The following is a 15,135-nucleotide window of genomic DNA, read 5'->3' as shown; positions in this document are numbered from 1 at the left end:
ATGAGAGAGAGAGAGAGAGAGAGAGAGAGAGAGAGAGAGAGAGAGAGAGAGAGAGAGAGAGAGAGAGAGAGAGATCACACCCTTCTCAGCATCTCTTGGGGAGGGCATCCCTGGGACACCTTTTTTCTGAATTTGGGGAATTTTATCTGATTACTCTCCCCTCCCAACTTGGAACATCTCCCATTTTCCCTGCAATTAGAAATCAGATTTCCAGAACCATTGGAAAAATATATGATCCATCACATAGTTCAATAAGGATGTGATTAAGGTTTTGATGTTAAAGAATTGCTCTACTGCAAATATGAATAACATGGAAATAGGTTTTGAATAATGATACTTGTATAACCCAGTGGAACTGCTTGTCAGCTCTGGGAGTGGGGAGGGAAGAGGGGAGGGAAAGAACATGAATCATGTGGCCATGGAGGAATGTTTTAAATTTAAAAAAGAAGAAAAATCGGATTATCTGAGATTGCATTGTTTCCTTTTAATTATTTATTGTTTTTAATAGGTAAGGTCTGCCTCCCCCTACCTCGAAGACTGGCCCGGAGGTGTTGGCATTTTGCCCCGCACTGATTAATAAATTAAGACGCTCAGGTGGAGCCTTTGATTCCTCAGACATTTCATCTCTTGCTCTTCCCCTCAAAGTAGGTGGGGAGAAACGAAATATCGCGCCGAGCAGCAAAAATGACCTTTCGGTAATAAACAGTTTCAAGGCTTCCGAGAGATTCTTGGGAGCCTAAAGAACCAAAGCAGGATGAATATTGCATTTATGGGCGGATGTATGTTTCCTAATGAGACATGATGGGTAACAATTTCAGCATTCGGACCCGGGCAAATCTTGAAATACATAATCGGGGGCATTGGCTCAGGGGCAGGTTTGTGGAAGCAGGCTGTCTCCGGAGAGCTTCAGCGGGCGGGGCGTCTCCTGATGGGGAGAAGTGATTTCATTGGCCAGGGACCCGCCCGACGTCCGTTCACGTAGAAGCGGGGAGAGGCGGAGCTTGGCGGGGCTTCTCGCCAGCCCTGGCGGAAGAAGGTAAAGCGTCTGTTAATGTTTGTGTAAAAAGTGTTTGGGATCTAGTCTACTTCCTGCGGGCGCCTCCGCCGCGAGACGCTGGAGCGCTTTGTACTTCCTCAGTCAGTTTAGGAGCATTTCCCTTTCCACCTTTCGTCGCTCGGTTCTGTGGGCAGCAGTCAGAAATGCTGACGGTTTGTAGATGGGCTTGTTCGCCCTGCAGCTTTGCTGAAGTTGTGTTAGTATTTTATTCCCCCAGGTTCTACAAGTGATCCATTTGTCTCCAAGTTGTCCGCATTTATTGCTTCAGTTTCTTTTTCTTGGCTTATCCCTGTATGGAATGATCTTGGCGATAATGGATATGCTTACTTCACCCTCCCCTGATTTTATTAGGAGTTTTTGGACACGCCCCCAAATGCTTGTGCTTGGTTTAGGTGGTACTCCTCCGAGTAAAAAAGCGCCTTCCACCTGTTCATACACTTCCTAATGTTTTTAAGCATGAGTGATGGTTGTCAAAAGCTTCTTTGCATGTGTTGCAATAGCCATATGGTTTCTGTTGTTTTTGTTCACAGTGGGGTCAGTTATGCTTGGTTTTCCTAATATTCAATAAACAGCATTTTGGAGATAAATCTAGCCTGCTCAGATTGCATGATCTTTGTGATATATTGTCCTTGTTAGGGTTTTATTTAAAACTCCTGCAGCAACATTCATTAGGGAGACTAATCTATGGTTTTCTTTCTCTGTTTTAGCTATGGTTTGGTTGAGTTATCAAGCTCATATTTGTGCTATAAAAGGAATTTGGTAGAATTTTACTTAATTTTACTCCTTTACTTGTTTGTGTTTGTGTAGTTTGGAATGAATTGTTCTTTAATGTTAGTGGGATTTGTTTGCACATTCATCTTAGTCTTGGAAGTGTCTCCACACCCCCCTCCCCCCAGTTTTATCTGACTTATTTATTTAGTTTTTTTTTTTTTTTTTTTTTTTTTTTTTTTTTTTTTTGCAGATTTTGCGTTCCGTTTAATTAGTATGAACATGTTGGTCTCCTGGGGAATATCTTCTGTGATACAGGGAGGGTCGGGATTTATTATATAGATATAAAGAAAAGTAAGTTAAACATATGAGATTTGTGACTTCATTCATGCACAGTCTTTTGCTTTGTATATGGAAATGCTCGTTAAAAGAGGGGTAAACGGACCTATGAATAGTCGCCGTGTATAGAAAGGACTTTAGAAACAACCGGTTTACCCGAAAGAAATAAAATCTTAAGTACCAAATTGCCGCCCTCCTTCCTCTCCTCCCCCACTCCCTGAAAAGGCAAACAAAATAATTACACAGTAGGAAATCTTGCTAAATATTAGCCAAATCTCAGAAGGAGAGAGAAAGTTATCGGTCAACCAGTGTGCACAGAGTTCATCATTCTCGCCTTCTGAATTTGAAGAATAGCTTTTCATCTGGAGTCTTTGCGCTGCTCTTCCAGTGGTGGGGCTGGGAGGTGGGCGTTACCCGGAAGGGCCTCTGCTGTGCGCGGCTGGAGTGGGGAGTGCAGACGCTTTGCCCAGACCCTGCGGCTCTCAGCCTTGGAAATGTGCTCTGGGCCCCCTGCCCTGGGGAGCGGCCACAAGTTCTCCTCCCCTCCCCCTCGGGCCGCCGTACCGGCCGGACGCCCGGCTCCTCTTCTGCTTCAGCCAGGAATATGCTTCCCTCTGACCTTGTTTCGGCACTGCCGCTCCAAGTGACTTCTGAAGAGTTCTTTTAAATTGTTCGGGACAGGTCAGCCGACTTTTCGCCTGTGCCCGGCCATCTTGGCTAGAGCCCGCCTCAGTTTCTTTTTCTAAGACGGCGTTATTTAAGAATGGCCTTCTGTTTTGTTCTCTTGATCTAGGCAGTTTATCCTTTTATAAGTAGCCACCCCTTTAATTTAGACTATTTTATCGGCATATAATAATGGCTTTCATTTAATTTGCATTGGTTGTAAATTCAACCTTCTCCGTTTTGATATTAGCAGTTTGGTTTTCTTGTTTCTTTTTAAAAATCCAGGCATCCAATGACATTTATTTTTTCAAAAAGTCAACTTCTGTCGTTACTAGTTGAGCGTTTTAAAGTTCGTTTGCTTTCCAGTTTTGTTTACCACCTTTAGTTTTCAGGATTTCTATTTTGTGTTTAATGGAAGCTTTTAATTTCTTTTATGATTTCTTTAGTTGCATGTCCAGGTCATTGATCTGCTCTCCTTTACTGATGTAAACATTAAGAGGTATAAAGTTTCTCTTAAGTATTACCTTGGCTGCTTTGTTGTCTCATTTTTGTCATTATCTTTAACGGAATTTTTGATTCTGCGATTTGTTCTTTCACCTGTTTCTCTGGGGTTGTTAGCTTACTGTTAATTTTTAATCTCTGCTTTAAGGGCCCTTTGTTGAACTGAATATTATTTTGGTTAGAAAAGGACACCATTTCATATCTGTTTTTTCCATTTGCATTCACATTTGTGAAGCTGCCATGCACAGTTGAGAAATATATAATGTTTGTTTTTATTTTCATTTAATATGCTCCAAAGGTCTATCTTTTCTAAAATTTTCTTCTTTGTCTTATGGTTTGATTAGATAAATTGGACATGAGAGATAAGTTGTGGTTCCCCCAGTACTGCTCCTTATTTCTTTCTACAACTCACTTGACTTCCCTTTAAGAATTTGGATGCTATGCTAATTGATACCTATGTTTAGTATAAATATTAATTCCTTTGTCTGTGGGCCCAGAGTAAAACTTTCCTTCTTTTATACCTATACCTCTTTCCTTTTTTTCCTCTCATCTCCTTTAATTTTGACTGCCATTCCCAGCTTAGTCTCTTCTCCCTTTCACTTGCTCCCTCATCCTCATGCTTTTCAGATGGGTAAGATGAATTGATGTACCCAGGGGTGTGTATGGGGATTCTTCCCCCCTTGTATTTCACGCTTTTTCCATGCATTCTACTCATTACTCTCTACCCATTTTTCTTTTAAAGTTAATTAAACATAATAAAATCACACATAGGGCCTCTAATTAGATTTCCTCTAATGCTCCTGGTGAAGACATTTGAAGGGTTTCCATGTATCATTTCCCCATGTAAGTATGAAATCAATGTGACCTTTATTAGTAGCTTATGATTTCTCATTCATCTTACCTTTTTATGCTTTTCTTTCACCTTCTGTTTAAAGGTTCAATTTTCTGTTTTTTTTCTTTGTCTATCCCCCCCCATGAGGAATACTTGAAAGCTCCTATTTCATTAAATGCCAGGTTTTTTTTCTTCTTTATTCTCAGTTTTGTTGGGAAGGTTATTTTCAATTGCAACCCTAGATCTTTTGCTTACTGGAATATCCAAGCCCTGTTTCTTCATAGAAGTGTCTGCTAAGTCTTGTGTGATCTTGACTATGGTTTCATGGTATTTAAATTCTTTCTTTCTGGACACCTCCAGTATTTTCTCCTATCACTGAGCTTTCTGGATTTTGGTAACAATATTCCTAGGACTTTTCATTTTGGGGTTTCTTTCAGGAGGTGACTGGTGGATTTTTTTCTATTTGAACTTTGTCCTGTGGTTCTAATAAATTGGAGCAACATTATTTGCTGCTCTGCTCCTGGACTCAAAGCCACACAACTGTTTCTGGAATTTGTTTTGGGCTCAGTAGTCAGCTGGGGCCTCTATGCTTGTTTGAAACCCAAAGTTTGGGACCTAGAACTGGGTAATGGACAATAGCTGCCATGTAATACTCATTCCTGCTTCCTGGCACTAGTTCAGGGGTGTGTGAGATTTTAATTTTGCCCCAGTGCTCTGAATACTTTATTTATTTATTTATTTATTATTTGGCTGGGAAGTGTCTGAGGCCAGATTTGAACCTAGGACCTCCCGTCTCTAGGCCTGGCTCTCAATCCATTGAGCTACCCAGCTGCCCCATGAATACTTTCTTTGTCCTTGGCCTGGTATATTTCTCACCACAGCTGCTACTGCCACAAAGCTGCACTCTTGTTTGTCTCTCTGCCTTGGGGCACTGACTTTTTCTTGGTTTACCCAATTAGAATTCAGTTTGACACATTTTCTAGATTCTTATGGAGATGGTATAGTGAGAGAGCTAGGCAAAAATGTCTCCCTCAACCATCCAGCCACCTGAGTATACTTGATGACTGGTTGTGCAAAATAATCTCCGATGGTGGGTGCTTAATTGTGTAGGAAGGACACAGTTTATGGATTAGAGAGATCCTTGCCATATGCCAGGTACTGAACTTATCTTCCCAACTCCTTTAAGCCATCCTTGTTCATTATATCTGTCTTCCTCACCATCATGGAAATATTCAGTTTTCAGTGTTCTTTGTAAAATGCACCCAGAACTGATGACAATATTCCAGATTCTTAAGCTCTTCCATTTAAAAAATAATCTATCAATATACACCCTTCTTCTCATGGCATCTTCCCTTTAACAAAGGGGAAAAAACAACCCAGTTTTTTGTCAAGCCATACTTCTCCACCCTGAATTTATATGCTTAAAAAAACCCAAAAAACCCAAATGTAGAAGAACATTGGTATTGAATGTCCTTGGATTTGGCCAGTTGTTCTAGTTTATTAGAATTTTTCTGAATCTTATTCTGTTTTCTAGTGGATTCCCTTATTTCTGCCAATTTTGTGGCTTTTGGAACTTGCCTAAATGTTGCTTATCTTCTGTATGCTATTTTTGCCTACATAGATTCTAAGTATTTTTCCAATTACATAATATCTTGAGCGAAATTTTTTTCCCTTGCTATTTGCAAGCTGTTTAATTTCATCTTGTTGTGGCATTTGTTAGTCATAGCCCATTTTTCTTTCTCAGATGTTTTTTGTTGATTTCAGCTTGGTATTCTTGCACCCCAAAGAAGAACTAGTTTTCTTCATGTTGCTTCTCATGAATATTTTGGTGTTCTTCTAAATTCATTGTTTTGGAGCTCATTTATCCATCACTGTGTTATCTTTTAAGTTTTGAAAAGTACCCTTGGCTTCTTTTGGTTTCCTACTTTCTTCCATCTTTGCAAGTCATTCCTCTGTAAATCAGACAACTGTACCACCCAGTGCCTCCTTTAAAAATTAAAATTTTGAATGGCACAGGGCTAAAAAGAGGGACCACTGTGGTCACCAAACAAGAGAAACATGGACCCTTCCTCCCTCATCTAGATACAAAGAATTGAGCACTAAGCTTGTGGCCAGTAAGACCGGGGTTTAGATTTGATCTCAGATGCTTAATTAGCAAGCTGTATTACCCTGGGCAAGTCAGTTATCCTTGGTTTGCCATAATTTCACCTGTAAAATCCCACCCATATGGCTGGATTAATCTTATTAAAACACAGCTCTTTCAGTGTTACTTCCCTGCTAATAAATTGTTTGTAGTTCCTAGTCGATCATCAATTAAAAGCAATCAAATTAAAATCAATCCACATATTCATTTCTCTGTGTTGGGGAGAGTGCTGAATGTAATCAAAAGACCTTATTTCTAGTCCTCCCCCACCTACTGGCTCTGGTGCTCCCAGCCCATTTTTTCAACTTTATAAACCACTGAGGATTTAAATGAGACAGACTCTAGGCTTGGTTTCAGCCACAGATCCTCTGCTTGGTGAACTTGGAATTTTAGCAAGAGGAGCCCAGCCAAGGCTCCGGCAACATGACCACCACCAGGATATCCGAAACCATGCCGGCTGACCAGACCCTGAGTGGTGACTTCTTGGAATTCCCAGCCTTTAGTGAAGGGCCCACCCGTGGCCAACCCCCGCATCTCTTTGCTCCGAGGCGTCCGGCTGGATCTGGGGCTCTCGACCTCTGTCACCCTCTTTTTTCTCCAGAGCCCAGCGCTGGGGCCAAGTCCTATGGCAGACCTTTCCTCCCGCGGCCTTCTTCTCTCACTCAAAGTCTTTGGGTAATTCCCGAAGCTATTTAGCACTTCCTGCTTATCTCGGTATAATGCAGCTCTTTAGGACACCAAACCCGGCTCGTGAGGCTGCCGTGGCGCGCCAGGGTGGGTGATCCCTGGCTCCCAAGTCCCCGGGACCTCCCCACACTGATCCCGTCGGGGCGGGTTAGGTCCAGAAATCAATTTCTACGCTGGGTTTGTCCTCCTGTGGAGTAAATGGGTGAAAGCAGCTGCTCTAGTTCGGGCCACGTGCTTCTCCTCAGGCTCTGCCCACTCTTCTTCTTCCTGTTCCTAACAGGAAGTGGCTCTTTCCCAGGCGGGGCGCGTCTCCAAGCCCTGCTCTCCACCATCTCTTCTCTTGGCCAGACTTAGCTGCTCCTGGCACCGGGTTCCCCCTCCTTCTGTTCCTGCACCCAGTCACACCGCAGGGCCATGGGGACCTCTCCAACTCCCCTGCGTTGGAGCTCCAGAGCCCCTGCTGCTGACTCTTAGATGATGCGTTTAATTGTCCAGTGAGTAGATCTCACTGACTGGTGCTCTGTGTGAACCCTTTCTTAAGAGTGTTTACTTTGACCAAAGACGACCCTTCATTTCCCAGTTGCCTACTACACCCACATTCTGTCCCCCTTGCTGGTCTGACCCAGCCAGCCCCCCCCCCCCCATCATATGTTAATCTGAATTTCTTTGGCAGGCCCCAGATTGGTATCCCATGAAACATTTGTATTTGAGACACACAAAGAAGTATTTTAAAAGGCTGGGAGGAGACAGAACCCTCACTTCCAAAAAGCTTAGGATTGGTCTAGTTTACTTCTGTTTGGTTCCATTGAATTCAACCCAGCAATAGAAAGTGCCTCTGGAACCAGAAGCCCTAAGACATCAGAAGAGGAAAACATCTGGTTGAAATCAGTAGCTTCTTAAGTAGGGATGTAGGGTCTTTTACTAATACTCTGCCTGCCATCTTCTAACAAGCCCATCATGTAGTGTATCTGTATATATACACTAAGATGTATATATCTTATGTATAAAAAAAAGAGAAGCACATTAATTTCATTGCATTTGTAGAGGTGGACCTTTCATGCAGCTCTTTTTGAGACAAGAGAATAAAGCATTTCCTCCTGGACCTCTTGGCTGTATACTGAGTAGGAGGTTTTATTGGATGTCTTCCTCAGGGCTCTTGGCTAATCTTATCCCCTAGATTTCTCTACTCAAGAGAATAGTGGGAGAAGTGAGGCTTTTCACCTCATATTGGGCTTCTTTGCTTGACTAATAGAGCAAAAATTCTGATCAGCCTATAAGATGTATTTTTCATGAAGAAGTGGCTTTAAACTTGCACTAGTGTGACTTTCACTGACATTCGTGGACATCCCCAATTTCCCTAAATGTATCCGTTGTCTTTTTGACTTCTGCCTTTTTATGCTTTTCTACTGGTGGCTTCTATGATGAGGAAAAAAAGGGACCAATAGCATTGAACCCTTGAGAAAGGGGTTTTTTAATTTAGAAAGATTTTTGAGCTCTTGCTACTGAAAACTATTTTTTAAATAGATTTAGTTATCTGTAATGATTTTTAAAAGCAGCTAACAAACCTTTGATGATATAGCTCACAGATATCCAGGTTTTCATTTTTGATTCTTGATTCTTACCCAGAAAGCTTAGAAATAAATTCTGGAGTAGTTTTCCTGTTGAGTTTTTAAATCGAAAATGAAAAATCCATGTTCCAAATACCAGTTGGGCATTAAAGATGAACAGAAACATACTCTCAGATTCACCTTGGTCTTAAGTAGCTATTACCTTTCCTTGTAGGTGGTGAATAAATGTTGACCTGCAATGCCCACGTTTCCATTAGGAAGTTCATTCTGTACCTTATGGTCAAAAAGTGACTGCTGTGGGAAAATGCAATTTATAGGTGTGCTGGTTATGCACTGAGTACTGTGAAGGCTGAGAACTCACAGTCTTGACAATTGACAAATACCTCACATCCTCCTGGATTTCTAAATAATGTAATTAGTCATAAATTTCAAGCATCAGGAAAACTACATGAATGCCAGTATGTTAGGTATAAGAGCTGCTTCAATCTGTTCACATTTACAAAGCCTTATAACAACCTAAAATTATCCAAAAATAGAGAAGTATTTATTGAACTGGTAAAATTAAGGCTCCAACTTCTTTTCTAAATGATGTAATTTTATGAGGTTCTGACATTTTGCATTGGAGCTCCATCATCCTCTGATTTTTTCCCCCTTGGCTTAGGTGCAGACTGAGGGTAGCATTTAATTCCTAATTACTATGTGTATATTTCAAATACTATTTAACCAGACAGACCGAAACATTTTCTGACCTCTCACTCCTTGTGAGAGATTGAAGAATATTTAGGGGTCAACACTACTACAACATAATGCTGCATTTCTTGGTTTTATTTGAAACAATCCATGTTTTTAGTGTTTCATGGTAGATATTACACTCTGCATTTACACAAATTACAATGTTCTGCTTCATTCTTAAAAAGAAAATTCTAAAAATCCAGCCCATGTGCAGCACAAGAATATGTAAAACTACTATACACACTTTGTATCAAAGAGAGTATAAAATTCTGGTTTGTGTTATTAGACAAGTTACAAGAATCCTCAAACTAGACACAAAGGGTTAATTAACATTAGCTCTTAAACTGCAAATCTGGGTCTTTTTTTTCTTGTTTAACTTTGAGATGTGAACACCAGATTAAGAGGAATTATCTTTTTCTTGTTTAAAAAGAAAGCAAATTTTTGCTCAAATAGATATTTTCCCATTCAACATAGCTTAATTTCTTTTCAAAGTCCCATTTTTCAATTTCTTTTTTACTTCCCTTAGTGCTTAACATTTGGTTGACATAATTAAATCAGCTGCGCATAGACCTGCTAGTTCTTTATATTCAGTATATTCTTCGGTTCTCTGCTTGCTTTTGTGCACAAAACCAAACAGATTTAAATCATTTGCAGCAAATCCCCCCCCCCCCCCCTACATTTTATGTGGCTCCCTGTATCACTTGCTTTTTAGTCTTCAATATTGAGGCTGGGTTCCAAGGAAAGAAGGTTCTCTTCCTCTCCTCATGGACTTGAGGATGCCAAAATCAACTTGTCTGATACGAAGAGAACTAGGATGTGACCATTTTTTACTGGTTGCCTAAAGTCACTATCATATATTTATGCATAGTTTTTTCTTCCTCCTGCCTCTGCTCGTCTAGGGACCAAATCTGAATTTCATTTCTGATTTATATGACAAAGCAGTAAAAGAGAAGGCATTAAAAAAATGGTCAGGCTCATTTGACATTCTCCCAGAATCATAGTTTTCTATTATTAGCAAACCTTATAGACAATTGAATTGATTTACCTCTATCTGCCAGATACATCATTCATATACAGGCAACTCTTTTTTATCCTGGAGGGGAACGGGGGTAGACATTTGTTTAATGTAAGTAACCTAAATTTTGCTTTCAACTTCTTGTTATTGTGACTGAGCAAAGCTGAGGAAAAGTCTTTGTTGAAATAATTCATTAACGCTTGTTTAATTACTGCCTCTAACTGTAACATGTAGGCACATGGTGTAAAAACACTGAAAAAGTCCACTTCAGTTGAGGCGAAGGCTAAATAAATGTGTACCGCCTGCCTGTGAAGGAGACAAACCGCCAGCAAGAAACAGGAGAGTTCTGCGCGGGGGGGGGGGGGGGGGGGAATTCTCCATGGAAGTTCCTCGAGTCTTGAGTAGACTTTCATTGTTCAGATAGGCTCACTGGGCTGAATTGACTGCTCTTAGCCTCCATGACCAGGATAATGAAGAGTTGACTGTAACCAAATCATCCAATTCTGAATCTATTTAGCTTGTGCATGTAAGAAAATTCCATTTGAGACGAGAAAACATATTGACATTAAAAAGTAAGGACTATCACATGACACCTAGAAGCATTTATTTTATGCAACCAACTTAAATATGATCATGTGTACACAAAGTGTACGCTTTTTCCCTTGATGAACAATGCCAGGAAACATAATATTGGTGCAATAGTCTTCTAAAAAAAAAGTTCATACTGAGAAACAAAATGCAAACAGACATTCTTTTGTTTATCGCAATCCTGAAAATTGAGTGCGATTCTAAACATTTCCAACTTTCCTTCTGAAGCTACTGAAGTCTATTTTTAAAAATTGACATTTTTTACATCAATAATAAAAATCTGGTGATGCACATTATAAAACCAAATCTTGGACTGCCTTTACTCCTTCAAATTTTCAATATTCCAACACAATAGCCACTGGAGTAAAAACCTTTTAAAGTGATATGCTTTATAAAACAAACAATATGTACATTTATTGCAAATTATATTAAACTAAAGTGGGGGGAAATTAAAAAAAATGAAATGTTTACTTGCAGATCAATAATTTTAATTATTTTCTCACTCTGATAAAAATCAGAAAGCAACATTTATAAAATTGCCACCACATGACTTTTCATAGCAGGGAAATGAAATCTGTACATCTTATTTTTGCAGAAAAGTAGGCAGGCGGAAAGAATTATACATAAAAGTCTTCAAAAGGAAAAGCCAAGAAGTACTTGTTCTGATCTCTTTTTCTCCTTAAAATTATTTCAGTAGGCTTCTATTTTTCTTGTGTAATATGGGCATTCCTGGCTCTAGAATTATGAATTTTCTGTGTCAGTGTAAGGACATCCTGTGACTTTCTTTAAAAAAAATGCAGCATGGAAAAGAACGGTGTGATGCACTTTAAACTCCAGATGTGCAGGAACTGGAACCAAGTGTTAAGCAATTTGCTTAATTATTGACTTTTCATAAAAAAGTCTCAGGGGAAAATAAAGTACAGTTGCTTTTAGCCTCTCTGAAGAGTTTCTGCTTTACATTTCCATCCAAGGATTGGTATTATATGAAATGGAAGTAATAGTTTTTCGGTTTTCAAGGCAGAAATTGGGTGTTTTGAAGTAATCTCAGTTTCTGTACAGGTACATTTAGAATTCTAGTTTTTGCAGAAGCATGAGCCTGTCTTTATTTGGCCGTCATTTCCTCCCTTTTCGAGTGAGGTTTCTTTTTACCTTATAGAGAGGGAAAAAAAAAATTAGAATAGACATAAAATAGAAGGGGGGAAGGGAGGGATATAAAGCAAGACCCTACATGTAGACTAAGCTCTAGAGCAGCAGTTGGCAATTATTAGGCTGTGACACTAAGTGATGGAGAGTTCAATATGGGATTCAAAAACCAAACAAATGTATGGAGACTGGAGACTAAAAATAATACATATTGTACATAGAGGTAGTCTTTTTGAAAGAAAGTTAAATGCTATTGTACTTAATGAACTACAAATTCATTTCAAAGTACCACTGAATTCATAGTAGCTTGTTTTCTTGTCTCAATCAAGAGATCTAATACAATTACCACATGGAAGTAGCTATAATATTTTTTGATGATAAAATAGGAATCTTCATATTAAAAAAGGTTGGGAACTGCTGCCCCTCGATCAAAACTTTTGCTTTGCTCCTACATCATTTTTTAAAAATGGGGGGAAAAACCAACCCAAGCCTGAATAGTCTGGCAGTTGAATGAGTTTGGTTTATCAGCACATCAGAAACAACGTGTGTGTGTGTGTGTGTGTGTGTGTGTGTGTGTGTGTGTGTGTGTGTGTGTGTGTGTTCCAATGATGGATTGGGAAAAAGTGCTACTCATTCCAAAAAGTCGTAATGTTCATTCATGTTAATACTGGTGTAGGAGAAATGTGATAGTACAGTGTTAATAAACAGGATGGTTGTACTTTGGTTTTAAATAACAAATTAAATTCTGACCTCATGGTAGAATCCAAGCTAAAACAATTTCAGGATAGAAAACATGAGCAAAATTATACTGATTATTTTGAATAAAATGTCAAAATAATGGGTAGTTATTATCGTTTAACATAATTATTCTTATGCTTTAACAAAATAAAGTCGTCTGCATTATATACGATAATCCTATAGAAGCTGCCTTTGCACCTTAATGAAGATTCCCTTTGCTAGTTCTGAATCCTCAGTATCTTCCTGGCTGCTTTCACAGACTTTTAAATGATTCAGGTTCCTGGGAGAATTTCCTGGACTTGACTCTATGTCCCAAAGTGAATCTCCATCACTTTCCAGTACTTGGCTTCTGAAAAATTTTATATTATTTTGACATAAGCTCTTTGTTGAAAGAATTAGAATAATACATTGAGAAATGATTACTTCTAGCATCTGGGGAACATAGATTTAATACCAAATCTAGTATACATATTGTTTTGGGAAAAAGAACACAGATAAATCCAAATTGTTCCAATGATGGGCAACTTCAGCAGACAATGTAAAACAGTTCTATTGCATAGGCAGCCAGAGGACCTGGGTTTAAATTCTCCTCTTGTGTGACTGTGGGCAGGTCTTACTTTCTTTATCTGTAAAATGGAGCAGTGGAGGATGTTGAAATAGAGAATTGCTAAAAGTCTTTCCAAATAAAATAGCCAACCCAAAAGGTTTAGAGGAAATTTTTTTTGGGGAAAACTTTTGAGCCAGTCTTAGACTCAGGGTTTTAATTATAAAGGACTAGATCCCATTCATTCCTGTACGGTTTCAGCATACTGAAAAATCCTTTTTGGGAGGTTCAAAACTTAAATAGCTCTTTAGGTTTGTAAAGCATTATATAGATATTATCTCTTGATTTTGAGAGAACCATGAGTCTGGTTTAGTTATAATCCACATTTTACAAAACTAGAATTGAAGATGAATTCCATATTTATGAATAGGTGGTTAAAGTTCTACAATTCTAAGAGAGCTTTCCCAAACGAAACACTTTAAAAACATAATCATTCAAAATTTGGAAAATGTAGATTGCTCTACAGAAACAAATTTATGGAAACTGAAAAAGTTGAAACAATGATTTATTTATTTTATCAATGAATTTTACTCAGTGCATTTTTTTCTTGGAAGAGTTACTGCCCCCAAATATAAGAAAAATCACCCCGAGGGATTCAGTAAACCACTGTAAAAAGGATACACACAGTGTAAAATATCATGGGAATTTTCTGTGAGGGATAACTGGAGTGGTTTGCCCTTTTCTTTTCCAGCTCATTTTACTTTACATTACTTTTTACATTAATAATGAAACTGAGGTAAAGAGGGCGAAGTGGCTTACCCAGGGTGACATAGCTAATAAGTGTCTGGAGCCAGATTTGAACTTGGGAGGATAAGAACTTCTATGCCTTAGGAAGGGCCAACATCAAATAAATTTGGATATGTATGTCATAAGCAAAAAGCTTGAAGAAAAGATCTTTGTCAAAAACAAAACAAAAAACTATTTTGATCTAGACATGTTTAGGAGTAGAACTGGACTTGCCTGTAGGTTTGGGAGAATCAGCTTTTGTAGACTTCTAAGGTAGCAGGAACCGGAAAAGATGAGATGTACACTTAAGGAGAAGGAAGCTAGTAATTAAAGGGCTAGTGGAGGGTAAGCTAATAGAGAGAGAGCCACAGAGAAAAGGACTACAAGAAAGGGAAAGGGAAATTCCACTACTGTAACTTTAAGCATTAGTTTGGGCACAGACATTATTTGAATTTTTGTCTTTATAACTTAGTGCTAGCCTAGCAGTATCTTAAACTTAATTAATTTTTGTTAGAGCCAAGATTCCTTGTGAATAGGTGATTCCATGACTGAATATTTCTCTCAAGTTTGTATCATTATGCCATGATATTTTTTAGTTCTAGGTTACCACAGTACTAAACTACCACCTCCTGCTTCAACCAAGTGTAGCTTTCACATTTTATCAATCCTTCCATTTACAGCACAATGAATACCTTTAACTTAGAGGTCCTAGATGGGTTTTATGTTCTAGAAATATTCTATCTTCTTTTGGGGAATGGCCCAGGTCACCATTTCTGCTTCTTAGTCATCATGCCTCAGCTTGATTGACTTTGCTCCTGCAGACAATTAATTACTAATTCCTTCCTAGGAACTTTCCTTTTAGTGAAGAGTCTAGACTAGTCATCCCTCATTTGCTGACTTGGACACTATGCCCAAGCACTGGTACTTCCATCTTGCCCTTTTTAGGTCTTTTTTAATGTTATTTTCTCCCTTAAGAATGAAAACACCATGAAGACATAGACTAATTTTTTCCTTATATCCGTATCCCCATCTCTTACCATAAAGCTTGCTACATAGGGAGTTGCTTAATAGAAGCTTATCTTCTTAAAAAA

The sequence above is a fragment of the Gracilinanus agilis genome, chromosome 6, assembly GCF_016433145.1.
Source record: "Gracilinanus agilis isolate LMUSP501 chromosome 6, AgileGrace, whole genome shotgun sequence".
NCBI lineage: Eukaryota > Metazoa > Chordata > Mammalia > Didelphimorphia > Didelphidae > Gracilinanus > Gracilinanus agilis.
Note: the sequence above shows the minus strand (reverse complement) of the source record.